This window comes from Trachurus japonicus, chromosome 18 (assembly GCF_045865225.1).
Source record: "Trachurus japonicus isolate A0001 chromosome 18, Traja_1.0".
Lineage (NCBI taxonomy): Eukaryota > Metazoa > Chordata > Actinopteri > Carangiformes > Carangidae > Trachurus > Trachurus japonicus.
Window position 1 is genome coordinate 19,968,215 of NC_140924.1, and position 14,858 is coordinate 19,983,072.

A 14,858-nucleotide genomic window follows, 5' to 3' on the forward strand; every position below is an offset into this window, starting at 1 on the left:
TTTGACGTTTGGCCAGAATCAAGCTAGTTTTATGCTAAGCTTCGCTAATTAAGATGGTGTTAATCTAACCAAAAATGTAACCATCATACTGAATAAATACTGTTGTTCCTCTGTAATAGAACTGTTTTCCCATATACTTTCTACATGTATACTTTCAGATACAGTGGCATGCAAAAGTTTAGCCACCCCTGGTCAAAAGTTCTGGTCATGTGAACAAGTGGAAAATGAAATAATCTCCAAAAGGCATACAGTTGCAGATGACACATTCCCTTTACATTTTAAACAATATAATTGTTATTATCTTTATTATTTTTTTCCTACGTTTTCAAAATGACAGAAAAGGAAAAGGGCCCACAGCAAAGGTTTGGGCAATCTAGTCTGATATTGCTTAAATATTGCAAAAAGAATGTTTCGTGTTTCACTGCAAAAACTCAAACTCTTACCAAGAATATTTGTCTTATTTCTAGTCAAAACAAATCTCATTATACTTAAAAAAAGACTCATCACATTAAAAAGCAACTTGTTTTTAGACACTTTTTACTTCTTTCAAGCATATTTTCAAATCTAATAGTGGATCAAGTTTTTCTTCCTTATTACAAGCACAAAAATCTTGCTTTCACTGGCAGATTTTTCTACTTATTTCAAGTGAAAATTAGTTTGAAACAAGTGAAAATTATCTAAAAACAAGTTAATTTTTAGGTGATGGGTCTTATTTAAAGTGGAAAGAGTTTAGTTTTGACTAGAAATGATGTCTCATTTCTAGTCAAAACTAAACTCTTTCCACTTTTGACAAGAAATAAGACAAATTTTCTTGGAAAGATTTTGAGTTTTTGCAGTGTATACTTTATACCTTTTGGAGATCATTTCGTCTACCAACTGCTTAACTGTTCTATACCTGTATCATATTGTATCTTATCTTTACAAACAAGTAATCCAAACAATTTAGATTCCCTCCATCCATATTCATGACAAACCTGTTTTAACAGCTGTACCTGCCATACATTGCACTGATACAGTAATATGTGGACATGGGCATGACAGGAATAGATACACACTGTTGATTGGTTCATTTAAAGCACAGGGCACATATACAGCCAGGCTTGTAAACAACTTAACTCAAATCAAAAACCGTATTGGAGGACAGCCAGTAAGCTGTGTTACTTTGTGCAAGTGCAGCAAATAGAGCCATATGCTGTGTAGGTTGCAGCATGCTGCATGCTCAACCCCTGGCTGCTGCTGGTGGTGCTGGTTCCTATGGATGCCACAAGTGTGATTCTGCAGTATAGAAATGTATATTTCTTTTTAAATGCTTTTATGTTTGTTTCCCATTTTCAGTGGCTTCTGTCAGAGCTGGCACGCCAATGAGAGATAAATGAGGTGATTTAGCACGGCAGTCAGAGATAATAATGATGTCGTTTGGGAAGCATAACGTTCATACCCATGTATGGTATGATGTGAACATAGTAATAAAAAGGATAAAAATAGATAATGTCTCGTATGTGATGAGGGGAGGGGTGGTTGGGGAGGCGACACTAGCCAACTACTGTAGAGGGAAACTCAGCTCTTGTTAACCTAAAATATGCTGAATGCTTCATTCTTCAAACAAACTTGTTCCTTTGATCATTTCGAGCTCCTTGGAAGTACAGAGCAACAATAGTAAACATGCTAATTTATTCCAAAGAAAGGTTGTAGCACGTATTTACAATTAAATGTGAATTACCACAGGGAATACCAGCTTGCACTAACACACACACTTCTATCCCTCGCTCAGATAAAATTATAATGTCCTCTGTGGCGCTTCCACAGAACCCAGCCAAATCCGAAATAAGCTTTGGTTCCGGTAATGGAGGATACAGACAAAGAGCCCCATTGGTTTTGCCTTTGTGGCCTTATCTGGCCCTGGCCAGCTCGAGGCGCATCAGGGGAGAGGAGGGGAGGGGGACTGCACGTCGGAGAGATCCAGTGTATCACATCTCGGCGACTGTGGGGAGTCGGTATCGCACCAGATCTCCAGGTCATTTACCAGGGTGGGTGGTTTCATTAGTCTTCTTTGCAACAATACTCGCTGATTGCCATCTTGTTTCACAGTGATTTATAATTCTCGCCCCTTGGAGTTTGCAGAAATACCTAAAGCAACTGCTCAAATAAGATAAGAATGGTTCTTTATGTATGGTGTTGTCTGCGCTGTACATCAGAAAAAGAGAGAGAGGGAGAGAGAACAAGAGAAAGAGAGAGAGCCTCGGGGTGATGCGGTACTTTTTGGTTTTTTTTTGCAAGCATTTACAGTTTTTTGCCGGAGATGCAAGAATGCAAGAAGCTGTTGTTTCTAACTTCTGGAACAAGCGCCGGCTGCAAATGAATGAGACAGTTGTCAGGTTCAATTTGGTTAACACATGACGTTATGGCACCTTTAGAGGATTGCAGAGCATCGACGAGAATAAAGCAAATCCACAGACAAAAGGGTGGAATCAAGGGTGGCAGTTTTGTCATTTCAGAGGAAAGATTCTGTCTTTTTTTTTCATCACCACACAATTTACATAAAACTGTACAACCCCTCAAATAACAAGAAAGGCGGATGGAAAGAGAGGAGGGAAGAAGAATCATAAAGTGAACATAAATAGACTGTAAAACAGAACAATTAGAAGGACAGAAATAGGAAACATCTTTACAGAGGTGTGATGGTGTTAATTGGATACAGCAAAAAAAGTTCCTTTCTCCTGTTTTTAAAAAGAAAATAGAAATTCTGTATTAATAACCAATTTTCACCTCAGAGGCAATTCAGTCATCTTATAGCAACATGTGGAGGTTCAACAGACAAGACAAATCAATCTTAACTTTCAGGTTTTCTTTTTAATAGCTTATTTTAAATTTGTTATGCAGTTAACTTCAATCTGCTCTACCTTTACACCATGACAGTTGCTGAAAGCACAGAGCCATGAATTATGCACAGGAATTTTATTACTGCCGCAAAACAGCTAATGGGCCGTGCATTTGCTCAGATTAACACTGGCATTACTCACTGCTTTGTGTGTGCGCGTGTGTGTGTGATAGAGAGAGAGAGAGGAGTGTGTGGGACCCATTCAATTCGATCCAGTTTAACTTCAGATCATGGTTCATATAAGATAAAACAGCCAGCACATAAACTACATCACACACAGTACAATGTACAATGATTTTTAAGTTTCCAGATGCAACATATGCAAAGACATTTTTTTGACAGGATGTAACTTAACTTAATTTATAATACCTAAGAGCTCATGCATCTTAAGACTGTGTAGTGTTTGTGTCTGAGTCTGTTGAGTTTCATTTTATTCCAAATAATGCTCTATTGTTAAAGAATTTAAAAAAAAGCCAGTGCATCACATTAAAGCAACCACATTAACCACTTTCATGTGGGTTTAACTTAATTTTTTCTCTTTTTTTTCATATTGATCTATCATTACTGTTAAAGTGACCTCATGTGTTAGAGTTCGACGCGTTCGTACCATGACGGGCAGATAAAATTATGCAGTAATCACAAGACTACGTGGAGCCTCATTATTGCCCTTGGATGTGGCTCGGGGGCACTGAATCTCTTCCCATTCACAGTCGGAGCTCTCAGAGGAGATTAGCAAAAGGCCCATCATTAGCCAATCACATACCACTCCCACATAGGTTTGTGGCCGGGTTACGCTGCCTCTCCTATTACCTTAGCCACATGTCTCACCATGTTAGTTCACTATCTACGTGAATGGGGCTCGGCTCATTATGATTATGTAGGCCAGTGCGTCCCTCAGTCCCTCTCGCTCCCTTCCCAATCAGAGGGGACAGGAATTATTCCGGCCCTCAGCTGTGCGCGGAGTCTGTCTGGATGAAGAGTATAGCCTGGGGCAGCTCTTTGGAGAAGGCTTCACGTCTGCCTCAGATTCTACTGATGGCTGAAGAACGGACTGAGCATAATGTGTATGAGAGCAGGACGCTAACGTAGGCTATACGTATCCCAGGATGCGGTATGGTCAGACTTTGCCCCTAAGACATAAAACAACAGACATGGACCCACAGACGTCTGTGACTACACAATAATAGTAATTGGTGTTTTTCTTATCATGTCAAACATGCTTGAATGCATGCATGAACACAGTAATAAAAAAGGTTGAAGCTTAAAATAGAGATATATACAAACAGAATAAAGTATATCTCAGGCAAGTCCTGATTTCATCAGAGCCCAACCTTAAAGGGAAACTCCACCGATTTTTAAACATCAAACTTTTCAGGTCTTTGATTGAATCTGTGTGAAAAAAAGTTGTATAAAGTCTTTTGTGGCTGGAGGGAGCTGCGCACAATCTGATAAATTCCCCCAAGTGGTGTTACTGGTTGGGTCTGAAGACTGCGTTTGAAACTGAGAGAAAAAAAAAAACCTGAGGGTGTGGAGTTGAAATGAGGTTACCAGACCTCTGCAGCCGACTCCTCATCTATGGATGGTCAGCTTGCATTGAAAGTGATTTATGTGCCAATACTTTTCTTTTTAAGTGTCCACTGCAATCCGACTGTATTGTGAGAGTATTCTGCTAAAAAGGTGCTGTCTTTCGAAATGTCATTAGCGACCAGAGTTTCTTTTAACTGTTCTTTTATGATACACACTCATATTATTAAAGTTTTGACTTTGAACTTTGACTTTCAACCCATATTTTATTAAAAGGGAACCCTGGTATTGTCATCTTAGCGCTAACATGCTAACCATTAATTGTATGGCCACCTTTTTGAAGCTATATGTCTAGGTAAGCTTAATGCTATTACATTATGGCCAGGCTAGCAGGCTCACAATAACAATGCTGATGTTTAACAGGTAGGCTATAATGTTTGCCATATTAGATTAGCATGTTTGCCTGCTAGTATTCCCTATTGTCTTGTGTTGTGATGGGAACATCAATGTTGACAAGAAACTTCAATCTAAAGTGGTGGACTCCTTCACCCACTGACAGACGGACAATGGTTTCCACACTAGCATGGCTAAAAAAAACATGGCAGATGTGGAGCAATTTGGAAATCTTCCTACTGTTACATATCTAAAATTAGCATTACCAACTGTTTACTTACAAAAACTAGAATACATGTTGCCAGTTCAACATCAGTCTTAATTGCCTTACTCCCCAAGAGCTGCCATCCAGCTGTGGAGGGTAACCCTTTTGTTTTGTTTCATTTTTATCACTTGTTTTCTTCCACTGAAGTTAGCATGCTAATTAGATAGCTTTGGCCCAGTTGGCACATGTAATCACTTTCCAATACTGAGTCACTCTAGCCTCCAGGCTGCCCTGAAGAAGTAGCACTGCTCAGAGGCCCTTTCATAATATTTTGTAAATGCAACAATGGCTGGAGCTCTTAATAAGTCCTACTTATAAGTAATAGCCTACTTTGAATTTGAATTTGTATCAATAGGTGACACCGAAAAACACCTTTAAAACAGCTGACACCTATGTTTTGTTTGTTTGTTTCCTGCTTTGGGGAATATCCTGGTGATGGTACTATGGTAAGCCTTCATTGGCATGCACTGTCCAACAGTCCTAACTAACCTGATGTTGACCCACTGTCAGAGCTCTTCATTGATGCAGTCCTCTCTTCATTAGTCACATTCTCTCATTGCAAGAAGCGCCAAGTAAGCCGTATTTTAACAATTTTAGGAAATTCCCTGGCTCCCCCAAGAACATGAGCCCTGTGTTTTTGTCCAGATGACAAGAAGCAGCTTAACTGGTAAAGATGTTCCTATGTGTGTGTGTGTATGGCTGACAATAACTCAGCAAGAATAAATCTATTGCCTGATGGTTATTTTCAGTCTATATTCAATATTATATGTGAGACTAATGCTGTAAGAGCACTACATTGTCCTTGCTTTAACCTCTGCCATTGACTTCTGCCACAGTTGGAGTTCATGCATCATTTAGTTATTAAAAAATACTTTGCTACCAGCCCACTTCAGATTGGATTTTCAGCTTAACGGATCCTTTTTGTTCAGTCTACCTAAGCTTCTAACCGAACCTGACAGCCATTCGGCGAGAGAGAGGCAGGATCTGTCCACAGTTTAAGTTTAAAAGAAAACAGCCGACCCTATTTCACTGTACATTAAACCAATTAGAGGACGGGGGAGGGAGGTAGGGGGTGCGATTAAGTGTTACAAAGATTTAGCCAAATGCTTGTCAGCAGCACGTTTCAAGATGGTTCACACATGCCTAATTTTTTTTTGGAGTGAAAACCAAAAGAATCTGAGTGTTACATGCTGATACTAGAGGCCGCCTACAGTTCAGAGCCGGGAAAACTCATTGAAAGGACGCAAACAGTTGCAAAATAATGATGTTCGTGAATAATGATAGAGAGAGGTCTCGGAGGCTTCACACACATTTTAGTGCCAGGCTGCTAAAAACTGGCAGGATTGAAGCTTATCGGGCGAATGCCACAAGATTCATGGGGGAAAATGCTGCTTGGCGGGAAAACAGTCGTGCGTGTGTTCATGCGGCTGAGTGTGAACGTTGGCCTCCCCAACAGCACGTCCTGAGGGTTTATGGATACGACGTGGATGCGCAAGCTTTGGCGCTCCGACAATATACAGTCTTGTGTGAATGAACGAGAGAGGGAAGGAGGGGATGCGTAAGAGGAAAACACAAACTAATCCTCCGGATGCTCTGGTATCACAAGGTGGAGGACAATCGCAGCCACGGGGTTTTCCGACGCTGGACGAGGGCTGGGGGGTGCGGCAAAAAGTCCCAGACCAGCACCAGCACCCAGGGCGATGCATGGAAAGGGCATCTCCGTAAAGCACACCACAGGCCAAGCAAATCAAAAAACAAGCATAGATGGAGGTCACAGAGGAAGGAGGACAAAAACAATAAACAAGTGAACTCAGTTATACTCCACAAGGAGATAGCTAAGGTCAGTCCACCTCTGCTGAATCACTTAGGGGAGGTCTATTGCAGGAGACTGTGTTATTAACCCCCGTGGACGCACCGACAGGCGCCGCTTCAATGGGATCATCAAAGCGATGCAAATTCATACAGCCTGTTCTGTTCTGTTGAATACATACTGAAAGAGCGGAAAGCAATTTCCACTTGACCCCGAATTTAACCTCCTGCTTTTTTTCGCGCGGCAACTGATATATCAACCGATAACGGCTACAGTGAATTTGCGAAGATGAATTCCGGCGTTCAAGTTTCATCCCCCGCTGACTTTATCTGGAAGAAAACACGGCGTGCAGAAAAGTACACATGCAGGAATTCTAAACATATATAACTCAAGTGTCCCAGATTTCATGAAACCTGTAAAGAAATAAAAAAGTGGGGGTGGGGGGCTGAAAAGACACTAGGGATCATATTTCTTATTCCTCTGTTTTCTCCCCTCCCTCTGTCTCAGGAAGGATTCTGCGGGTCTGAATTATTAATTCTCCCTCTGCATTCGATTTGTACGGCTTGTCACTTTTATCAAATTATACGTGGGACCTCTTATTCTTCTGCGCATATTATTTTAATTCAATATCTGCTTCTCACCTTGCCTGGTATCCCAGAATCTTTGGCAACTGTTATATAGGGTTGAAATTTGATTCATATAGTGCAGATTATATCAATATTATGTGAAGGTTATTTACACAGTGACATTCACAGTGTGTATGTGTGTGTGTGGGGGGGTCACTATACTTTACTAGAGACACCTTTCACATCATGCACAGTCATTTGATCTATTGTTTATATAAAAATAGTGCCGCTTTACGTCCTTAATATAGGAAAATACAGATATTGGATGAGATACAGCGAGTGATAAACATCAGCTTTAAAACTGTGCGGCCTGTGCAATGGACCGTTCATCTAGTGATTACATAATGACTTTGAAATTCTCACCTGTCACAGCCATAACCCCGGGGAGGCCTGACCTCTGCGACATGACTTGTGACAGGCGGTGCAGTGATGACCACTTATTTTGCAATAATGTCAAGTGGTTAAAATGACTCCCCGTCCGTATCTGTCTTTTGTATCAAATTGTCTCAGCTGAGGACACAGTGAAGGCACTTGACCCCGTCTGTCACCTTCCCCCGGTTATTACACGTTTTGAAAGGGATGGCGGTTGAAGTCCGTCCCTTATTTTCTCACTTTATCTTTCACGGCGCAACCTCGTAATGGTCCCTTTTTCACCGTGAAGGGAGTCAAACAGTTGTCACATAAACGCCCTGAGGGTTGTTTTTAGTGTGACTGCCGCTGCAGCGGGAAGCGCCGCAATAATTTTGTCCGGCGCTAGTTACCACTTAATCACATCTCATTGCTTTAATGACCAGAATTGTTTAGAATCACACCGCGAATTGCTCATTAATCTCCTCTGCAGCATCCGATGCCTCGGCACTACAACGGCATTCTGCTGCGCTGGCATCCCATTAGTTCTTCCTTTAATCGGGAGGGGGGGAGAGAAGAGATGGTCACATGTTTTCGATTCAAATCCTCCGTGCTGACTGTGGGTATTTGGACAGAAAGAAGAGAATCCATGCAGCTCTCCTGCTAATGCGTCTTCAGGGCTCGACAGAAGGATTGAGACATTCCCTGCCTGTAGTCCAGGTTGTCTTTTTCACATCATGTGCTCAGTTTTTCCCCCTTATTATGAATATTGAAACACATTTTCAAATTGCCTCGGTGGCCCCTTTCCCTCCCCCCTCGTCCCTCCTTCTCTCATACAGGCTCAAGAGAGGAAAGCACACTTAGAGACCTGAAATACTTTTAGCACTAATGCGCTGTTCAGTGAACCGTCACAGTGCCAAGATTGACACCATTTTTTACGCAGCCCCCCATTAGTGTCACTCAGCCTCCATCGTGGCACATTAAAATAAACTAATGATGTTTCTTCAGCAAATGTCTCATGGAGTATTATCCGAGAGTGGCTGCTCTGTACTTACTGCACTTTAACCTAAAAAAAAAGTGCCACAAAATAAATATCTTACTGTGTCACAAATGTAATACAGTTGTATTTTATGCAAATTCCATTGAGGAAATTATTATCTTTTTTTTTTTTTTTTTTAGGTGGTGGAAGTCAACGGCTGCACATCTTGGCTGCAAAGACAAAAAAATCTTTGAAATGACACAAAAGTGAAAACCACTTTCTTCAACCTCTGTTCCCTGTGTTGACCACAGTTGCTTTATTTAGGCTGCGTAGCGATGCAAGGGAGGCGGATCAGTGTCAGTGAGGCAGAGATGAGGCTTAGTTCCAGCCTAGGGCCATCCCTCCTGCTCTAGTGGCCTGCATAGAAAGCCACCGGGGCCCTTTTGCATGGGCAGCCGTCTCCCCCAACCCTCTCCGGACACCACTCTGGAACTACTGAAGGGGAAACTGAAATATGCCGCCTTTCCACAAGGTCAGGCTTAGGCAGGACTGACACCTGCTACTGGCCATGTTCAACATGGCATCTAGAGGCTGTGTAAGACCCCGTCTCACTTCTCTGTTGTGCACAGAGCGTGGCTTTTGCTGCAATTTACTTTATGCAGCATGTAGCCAAGCTCCATGTGAAAGCAAGTATTGATCGGTATCTGTTTTTCTGTAGGAGCTGATTGACTTTAGTTCATTACATCCATAAAGCTCCAGGGAATATTCCTTTAAAGGCTAAGAAAGAATATAAACCAGGGATCTGATGTGAATGACAATGTACAGAGGGCTGGGACTGACATGGTTATACCTCAACGCTGCTGATGTACAGTGTTGTGTTTGAAACGTTATTTCATTTATTCCCTGTTGAGCACCCACAATTTTTTATTGTTATATTTTCAAGCACATTTGTTTGTTTGGCACCAGGATAATGCAAAAAAGTTGAGAACTGATTTGTACCAAACTTGGTGCAGGGGTGAGACGTGGGCCTGGGAGGAACTTGTGAAAGTTTGGTGCAAATTTCTCATCCGAAATGAATGGATTTGTCATGACAAAGTGTTCAGCTCTAAATAAAATAAAATAAAATAAAAAATCGACATTTACTATGATTTTTAGTGTCGTATTTAAAGTGTTGAGATCTATGACTTTGTACAATTTACAGACATGTTTGGCCTTCATACAGGTCTACCCTCTACTGACTTCTGTCATCAATAGATTTAATGTTACACGCTATCAGCTGCAAAATTACACTGTGGCATGTCCTGACCTGCAACAAAGTACAGGGCAAAGGAGAACTGAAGAAAGGCACATACAGTAAGATAAACTTCCCCTTCCTAACCCTTCCACAAGTTTGAGAAATCCCCTTTCCAGGGGTCAACATATCTGAAATAGCTCTCTATGACAAATATGGATAAAATATATAGAATTTGTTCAAAGCCTCGGTTCAGACACACAATGTGGGTAACATTTAAATCCTGGTGCTCATTTTCAGACACATTCCCTCTCTTGCCACAAATAAGCTGAATAACAAATGAAGGAAAGGAGAAGGGGAAGGAAACCCCCCACTCCCTTCTTCTTTCCCCGGCCAGTCACAGCGTGAAGCATGCGAATGTGGTCGCACTGATGCATGGTTCTTGCGTGTTAAACTCGGACATGTTTGTGGCTTTGATTGGTGACTTTGATCTGGATGGAATTTCAAATTTTCTCTATTTAAGTTCCCCAACCGTACCTTTTAAAGCCTCCAGTGCCATTTCCTACTTCCCTTTCCTACTTCCCTTCCTCTTCCCTGCCACACTAACCCTTCTAACAGTGGAGAAATTACACACAAAGTTGCAGGAGAAATGATGGATTTGGGATTTTAAAGGCCCCTTCTCTTATCATTTAGTCATGTGCATGCGTAACAGGCTTCCACGTCACTTATCAAATGAGGTTTTAAGGTTGTTGCTGCATGCGCGTAATGGAAGTGTGAATATACATTACATGTGCCTTGATAAAAGTTCACCCGCTACAATTTTTTTGAGCGGGGAAAGGCTCCTTTAATGAGAAAACAAGCTTCAGCCAGTGTACTCGCCAGGGCCCTTCCATGTTATGAATAGCTTGGTCGCCTATACATTACAGCAAGAAATTCAACATGTCTGCCAGGGGTACTTGGGGAAATCACATTCCTTGGTGTGTGGGAGTGTTGCTTTTTATTACCTGCCTCAGAGCTTCAAATCCAATTCCATCTCCTCACTTCTCCCTGGGCCTTCCTCTGTCAGTGTGGAGAGAGAACATTGGATGGGCGATGATGCAGCCTTATGGATGGAACGGCTATAGCCTGCAGGTGACTTTAAATTAACACCCTTCATTAAGAGCATCCATCACATTGGATCCATAGGGAATCACCTGGAACACCCATGACACGTAAGTAAAGAGCCCACAGAAAATGGCACTAATGCTGAATACATGCACATCAGTCTTCGCTAGATATAATCCACCTGTCTGACAAATATGTCCTCAATAAATTATTCTGGGCGCATGCGAGAGATGTCATCAGTCCAGGTTTTCTCTCTGGCTTTCTGGCTGCTGGTAAAACAAGGAAAGATTTTTCCGAGCTCAGGGGTTAAAGGAGAAAGTCTGAACCTTATGGTGACAATTCCACGGTGGAACGAGGAAGGCCTGGGCATAAATTCAGAAGAGCCGACTTTGTCTTTTTTTTTTTTTCATACTGCACAGCTGCATCCTTTATGAGGTAGAGAATGCCTAACCAGCCATCCAAGGCACAAGACAGGCCAGGCATCCAGGGTGACAGCGAAGGGTGCTTCGTTTACATTCAGGGGGACTTAGACAATATTCCCCTGGCCAACTTATCCTGCTGAAACAGCGGCCACACTTGGCCGACAGAGCTGTGATTTTTTCCGCGGCCCTGGAAGCTCCGGGGCTAGCAGAGGCTTTAGCGAAAGGGGGGAAAGAGGCAAGAAATCTGGAGCTGCCGAGCACACCACTGGGCCGGGATCCCTGAGTTGAATTTTTGAAAGGCTCATTATTCTGGATTGGGGAGAAAGTGGCATTGAGGGGTGGAAGGGGTGAACAGGAGCTCAAGGCAAAGTGTCCATCAGAGCTGCTGTGGTGCGTTTAGACACATCACCGCTGGGACAAATGGGGATCAGGGGTTGGAGTGAGATCATATGACTCACCAGAGTCAGCACCACCCCGTGTTACTGTACAGATGGCACCGTCGTCACAAGAAAAGTAAAAGCGAGGCCCCGTAGACTAACTTGTTTTTGTGTTCTACTATCTTTTTGTCCTGATTAACCAATTTGAAATAATGAATAAATGATTAATTTAGAAAAAAAAGGCGAAAGACAAGTTCTAAAGAAAAAGAAAAGAAATAAAATAAAATAAAGACTATCATTGATCGTGCACCTGCTGACCTTCGAATGTTAGATTCAAATTAAAACATGAAAGATTGCGCTTTATTCGCTTTAATTTGACAAAGAGTCCAGTCTTAGTGCGGCGGAATACATTACCATCTCAGCTTACAGCACTTATAACTGACATCTCACCAATCTACATTCAAGGGCTTCAAAAGGGAATAAAATTATGAGGAAATTACAAGGCAAGTGAGTTTTGGTCCCGCACGGGGAATTAAAACTTATTATCTGTGACAACCTGTCAGCCAGTGAGAACTCAAACATGAGCACAAAGCTCTGTGAGCCGCAGAAGGGAGTAAAAAAAAAGAATGATAAAAGAAAAGGGGAAGGAAAAGAGAAAGGGGCAGTTAGATACATCATTTTTGCACGGATGAAGCACCTCCTGGTAGGCTGAGCTGTATCTGCTTTAAACTTGACGAGCTTGATGTATACATACAATATGGTGACAAACTCTTAGATCTTACCTTTGCTTTGTATTTGGAGTGAAGCAATGCTGTTTAAGTGATACATCGAGCGCTTGAATGCAACTCTTTCATGGGATGGCTCCTACTAAAGAGGATATACGCCAACAGTAATCCCCAAAGAGAACAACAATCATGAATTACAGATGTTCTGTAGCTTTGCCGTTAAAATGGAAACTAACGATAAAGAATAAGCAAAACAAGTCATATATCACCTACCATTAACTGAGTTCAAGCACGGCCCATCACAATCACTTTTAACCAGTTGAAGCGAATTACAATACTCTCCGGAGTCCACAGTCAGATGCAATTAGTGGGACTGATGGCAAATTAGACTAAATTATCATGCTATCTGATTTAATGGGCCTGGAGTGGCGCTCACTCGCACTTCCACAGTCGTGATGTCATCAGCATGAATCCCAGGGGGCGAGGAATCAAACATTTTACTTTAATGGCCCCCAAGGAAATCCACTTGGATTCGGTCCACCCACCCCTAACGTCCCACCTGGGAATGCCCACAGAGCTACATGAAAGCCGAGCGAAAGCTTAGAGGAACTTCAGACAAGAAGCTGCTGCTCAGATGTTGGGTCAGAACATCCAGGCATTAGCAAGTTTTTTTGCCGGCAACTTCAGAAAAAGCCTCCAAGCTTGGCCACTTCTCACAGACTTTATTCCTCCTCAGAAAAAAGAAAACAAAAAAACTGTTTTCGTTATGTGTGTGTGTGTGTGTGTGTGGTTTTGACCAGATGTTCGCTGCTTTGCCAAGGCTTGTGTCTGAACGTGTGGACGGCGTTAGCACAATGAGCTCCGGCATCAGCTCCGTAAAATAATACAGAGGCAGGGAAGAGAAGGAGGGAGGAGGAGGAGGAGGAGGAGGAGGAGAGGGGGTGAGGAGAATTTTGGTTACTCATTCCTCGGCTTTGTGTCATCCTGCTGACATCTGCTACATTTGCATGGCAGCTGGAGATCCTCGGATTAAGCGCTTACAAGAGTATTGCCATATCTCATTTAACAACATAATCATCTTATGAGGAAAGCGATGTTTCATCCCTGATGCTTTACAAAGCTTGGCATGCAGTTTCCACTTACGCTCTCTCTTTCTGACTCCCCCCCTCTTTCTTTCTTTCTTTCTGTCCTTCCTCTCCTTCCTTGCCTCTATCTTCCTCGCTGCCTCTTCCCCTACAAGCTCGTCTCACTTTCTTTTTTTTCTTTCTTTTTTTGCCGCAACGTCGTCTAACTTGCAGTTTTGGATAATCTTGTCGAACAACTCTGTGTGTGTGTGTGTGTGTCTAGACTGGTGTAAATCACATCGTTTACCAGACTGCTCCTTTCTTTTTCTTTATTTTTCATTTTTCCAAGGCTATCTGGTCCTTGAAAGCTAAATCAACATTTCACCAAGGACTCTGGAACAAAGCAATAGGGAAAAAGGAAAAAAAATGGATGAGCCACATCAAAATAAATGCCCCAAGGATAGCCTGTGCTTCAAAAGCTGCCTCTCGTGGCCAAACAAGTGGACAGTGAAATGCACTTGAACCCAGAGGGTTCTGTTTACCTCATATTGATCAAGTTCAAAACAATTCAATTGGTGATATAACCATGTTCTCTCTGTGTGTCCCAGACCTCAACATGCTGGTTTATTCTTGAAAACTCCTCATCAGCTATTGAAAAGATTGTTACGAAATTTTTGTACAGACCTGAATGGCCCCCCGTAGGATTTTATTTACAGTACCTGGCGTTTTCTGCACGGTGAAAATCTCAAAAGTTACATTTGACTTTAATGATTTTTTTTACGTTCTTCACTTTCCTCTGTGTCACTAACCATTTCGATACTCCAGTTTTTGCTGTGGATGTAAAGTTTAGATGCACACAAGCATATAAAAGTTCCTATCACTGACTTTACAAGACGTAACAATGCAGTTACAAAACCTACTGTTGTTAAATGCTGCTGTGCTGCAACCTTGATTTTGATAATTACATTTCTTTTTTTTCCCGTCTTGAAGCCCTACACAATATACGTATGTGGATAATTGTCTGTGATTGATAATGTATACAAGAAAGGAGTTTTGTTAACTTGTTGCTTTGACATTGTTGGAGATTGTTGTTGTCTTAACAAAACTGCTCA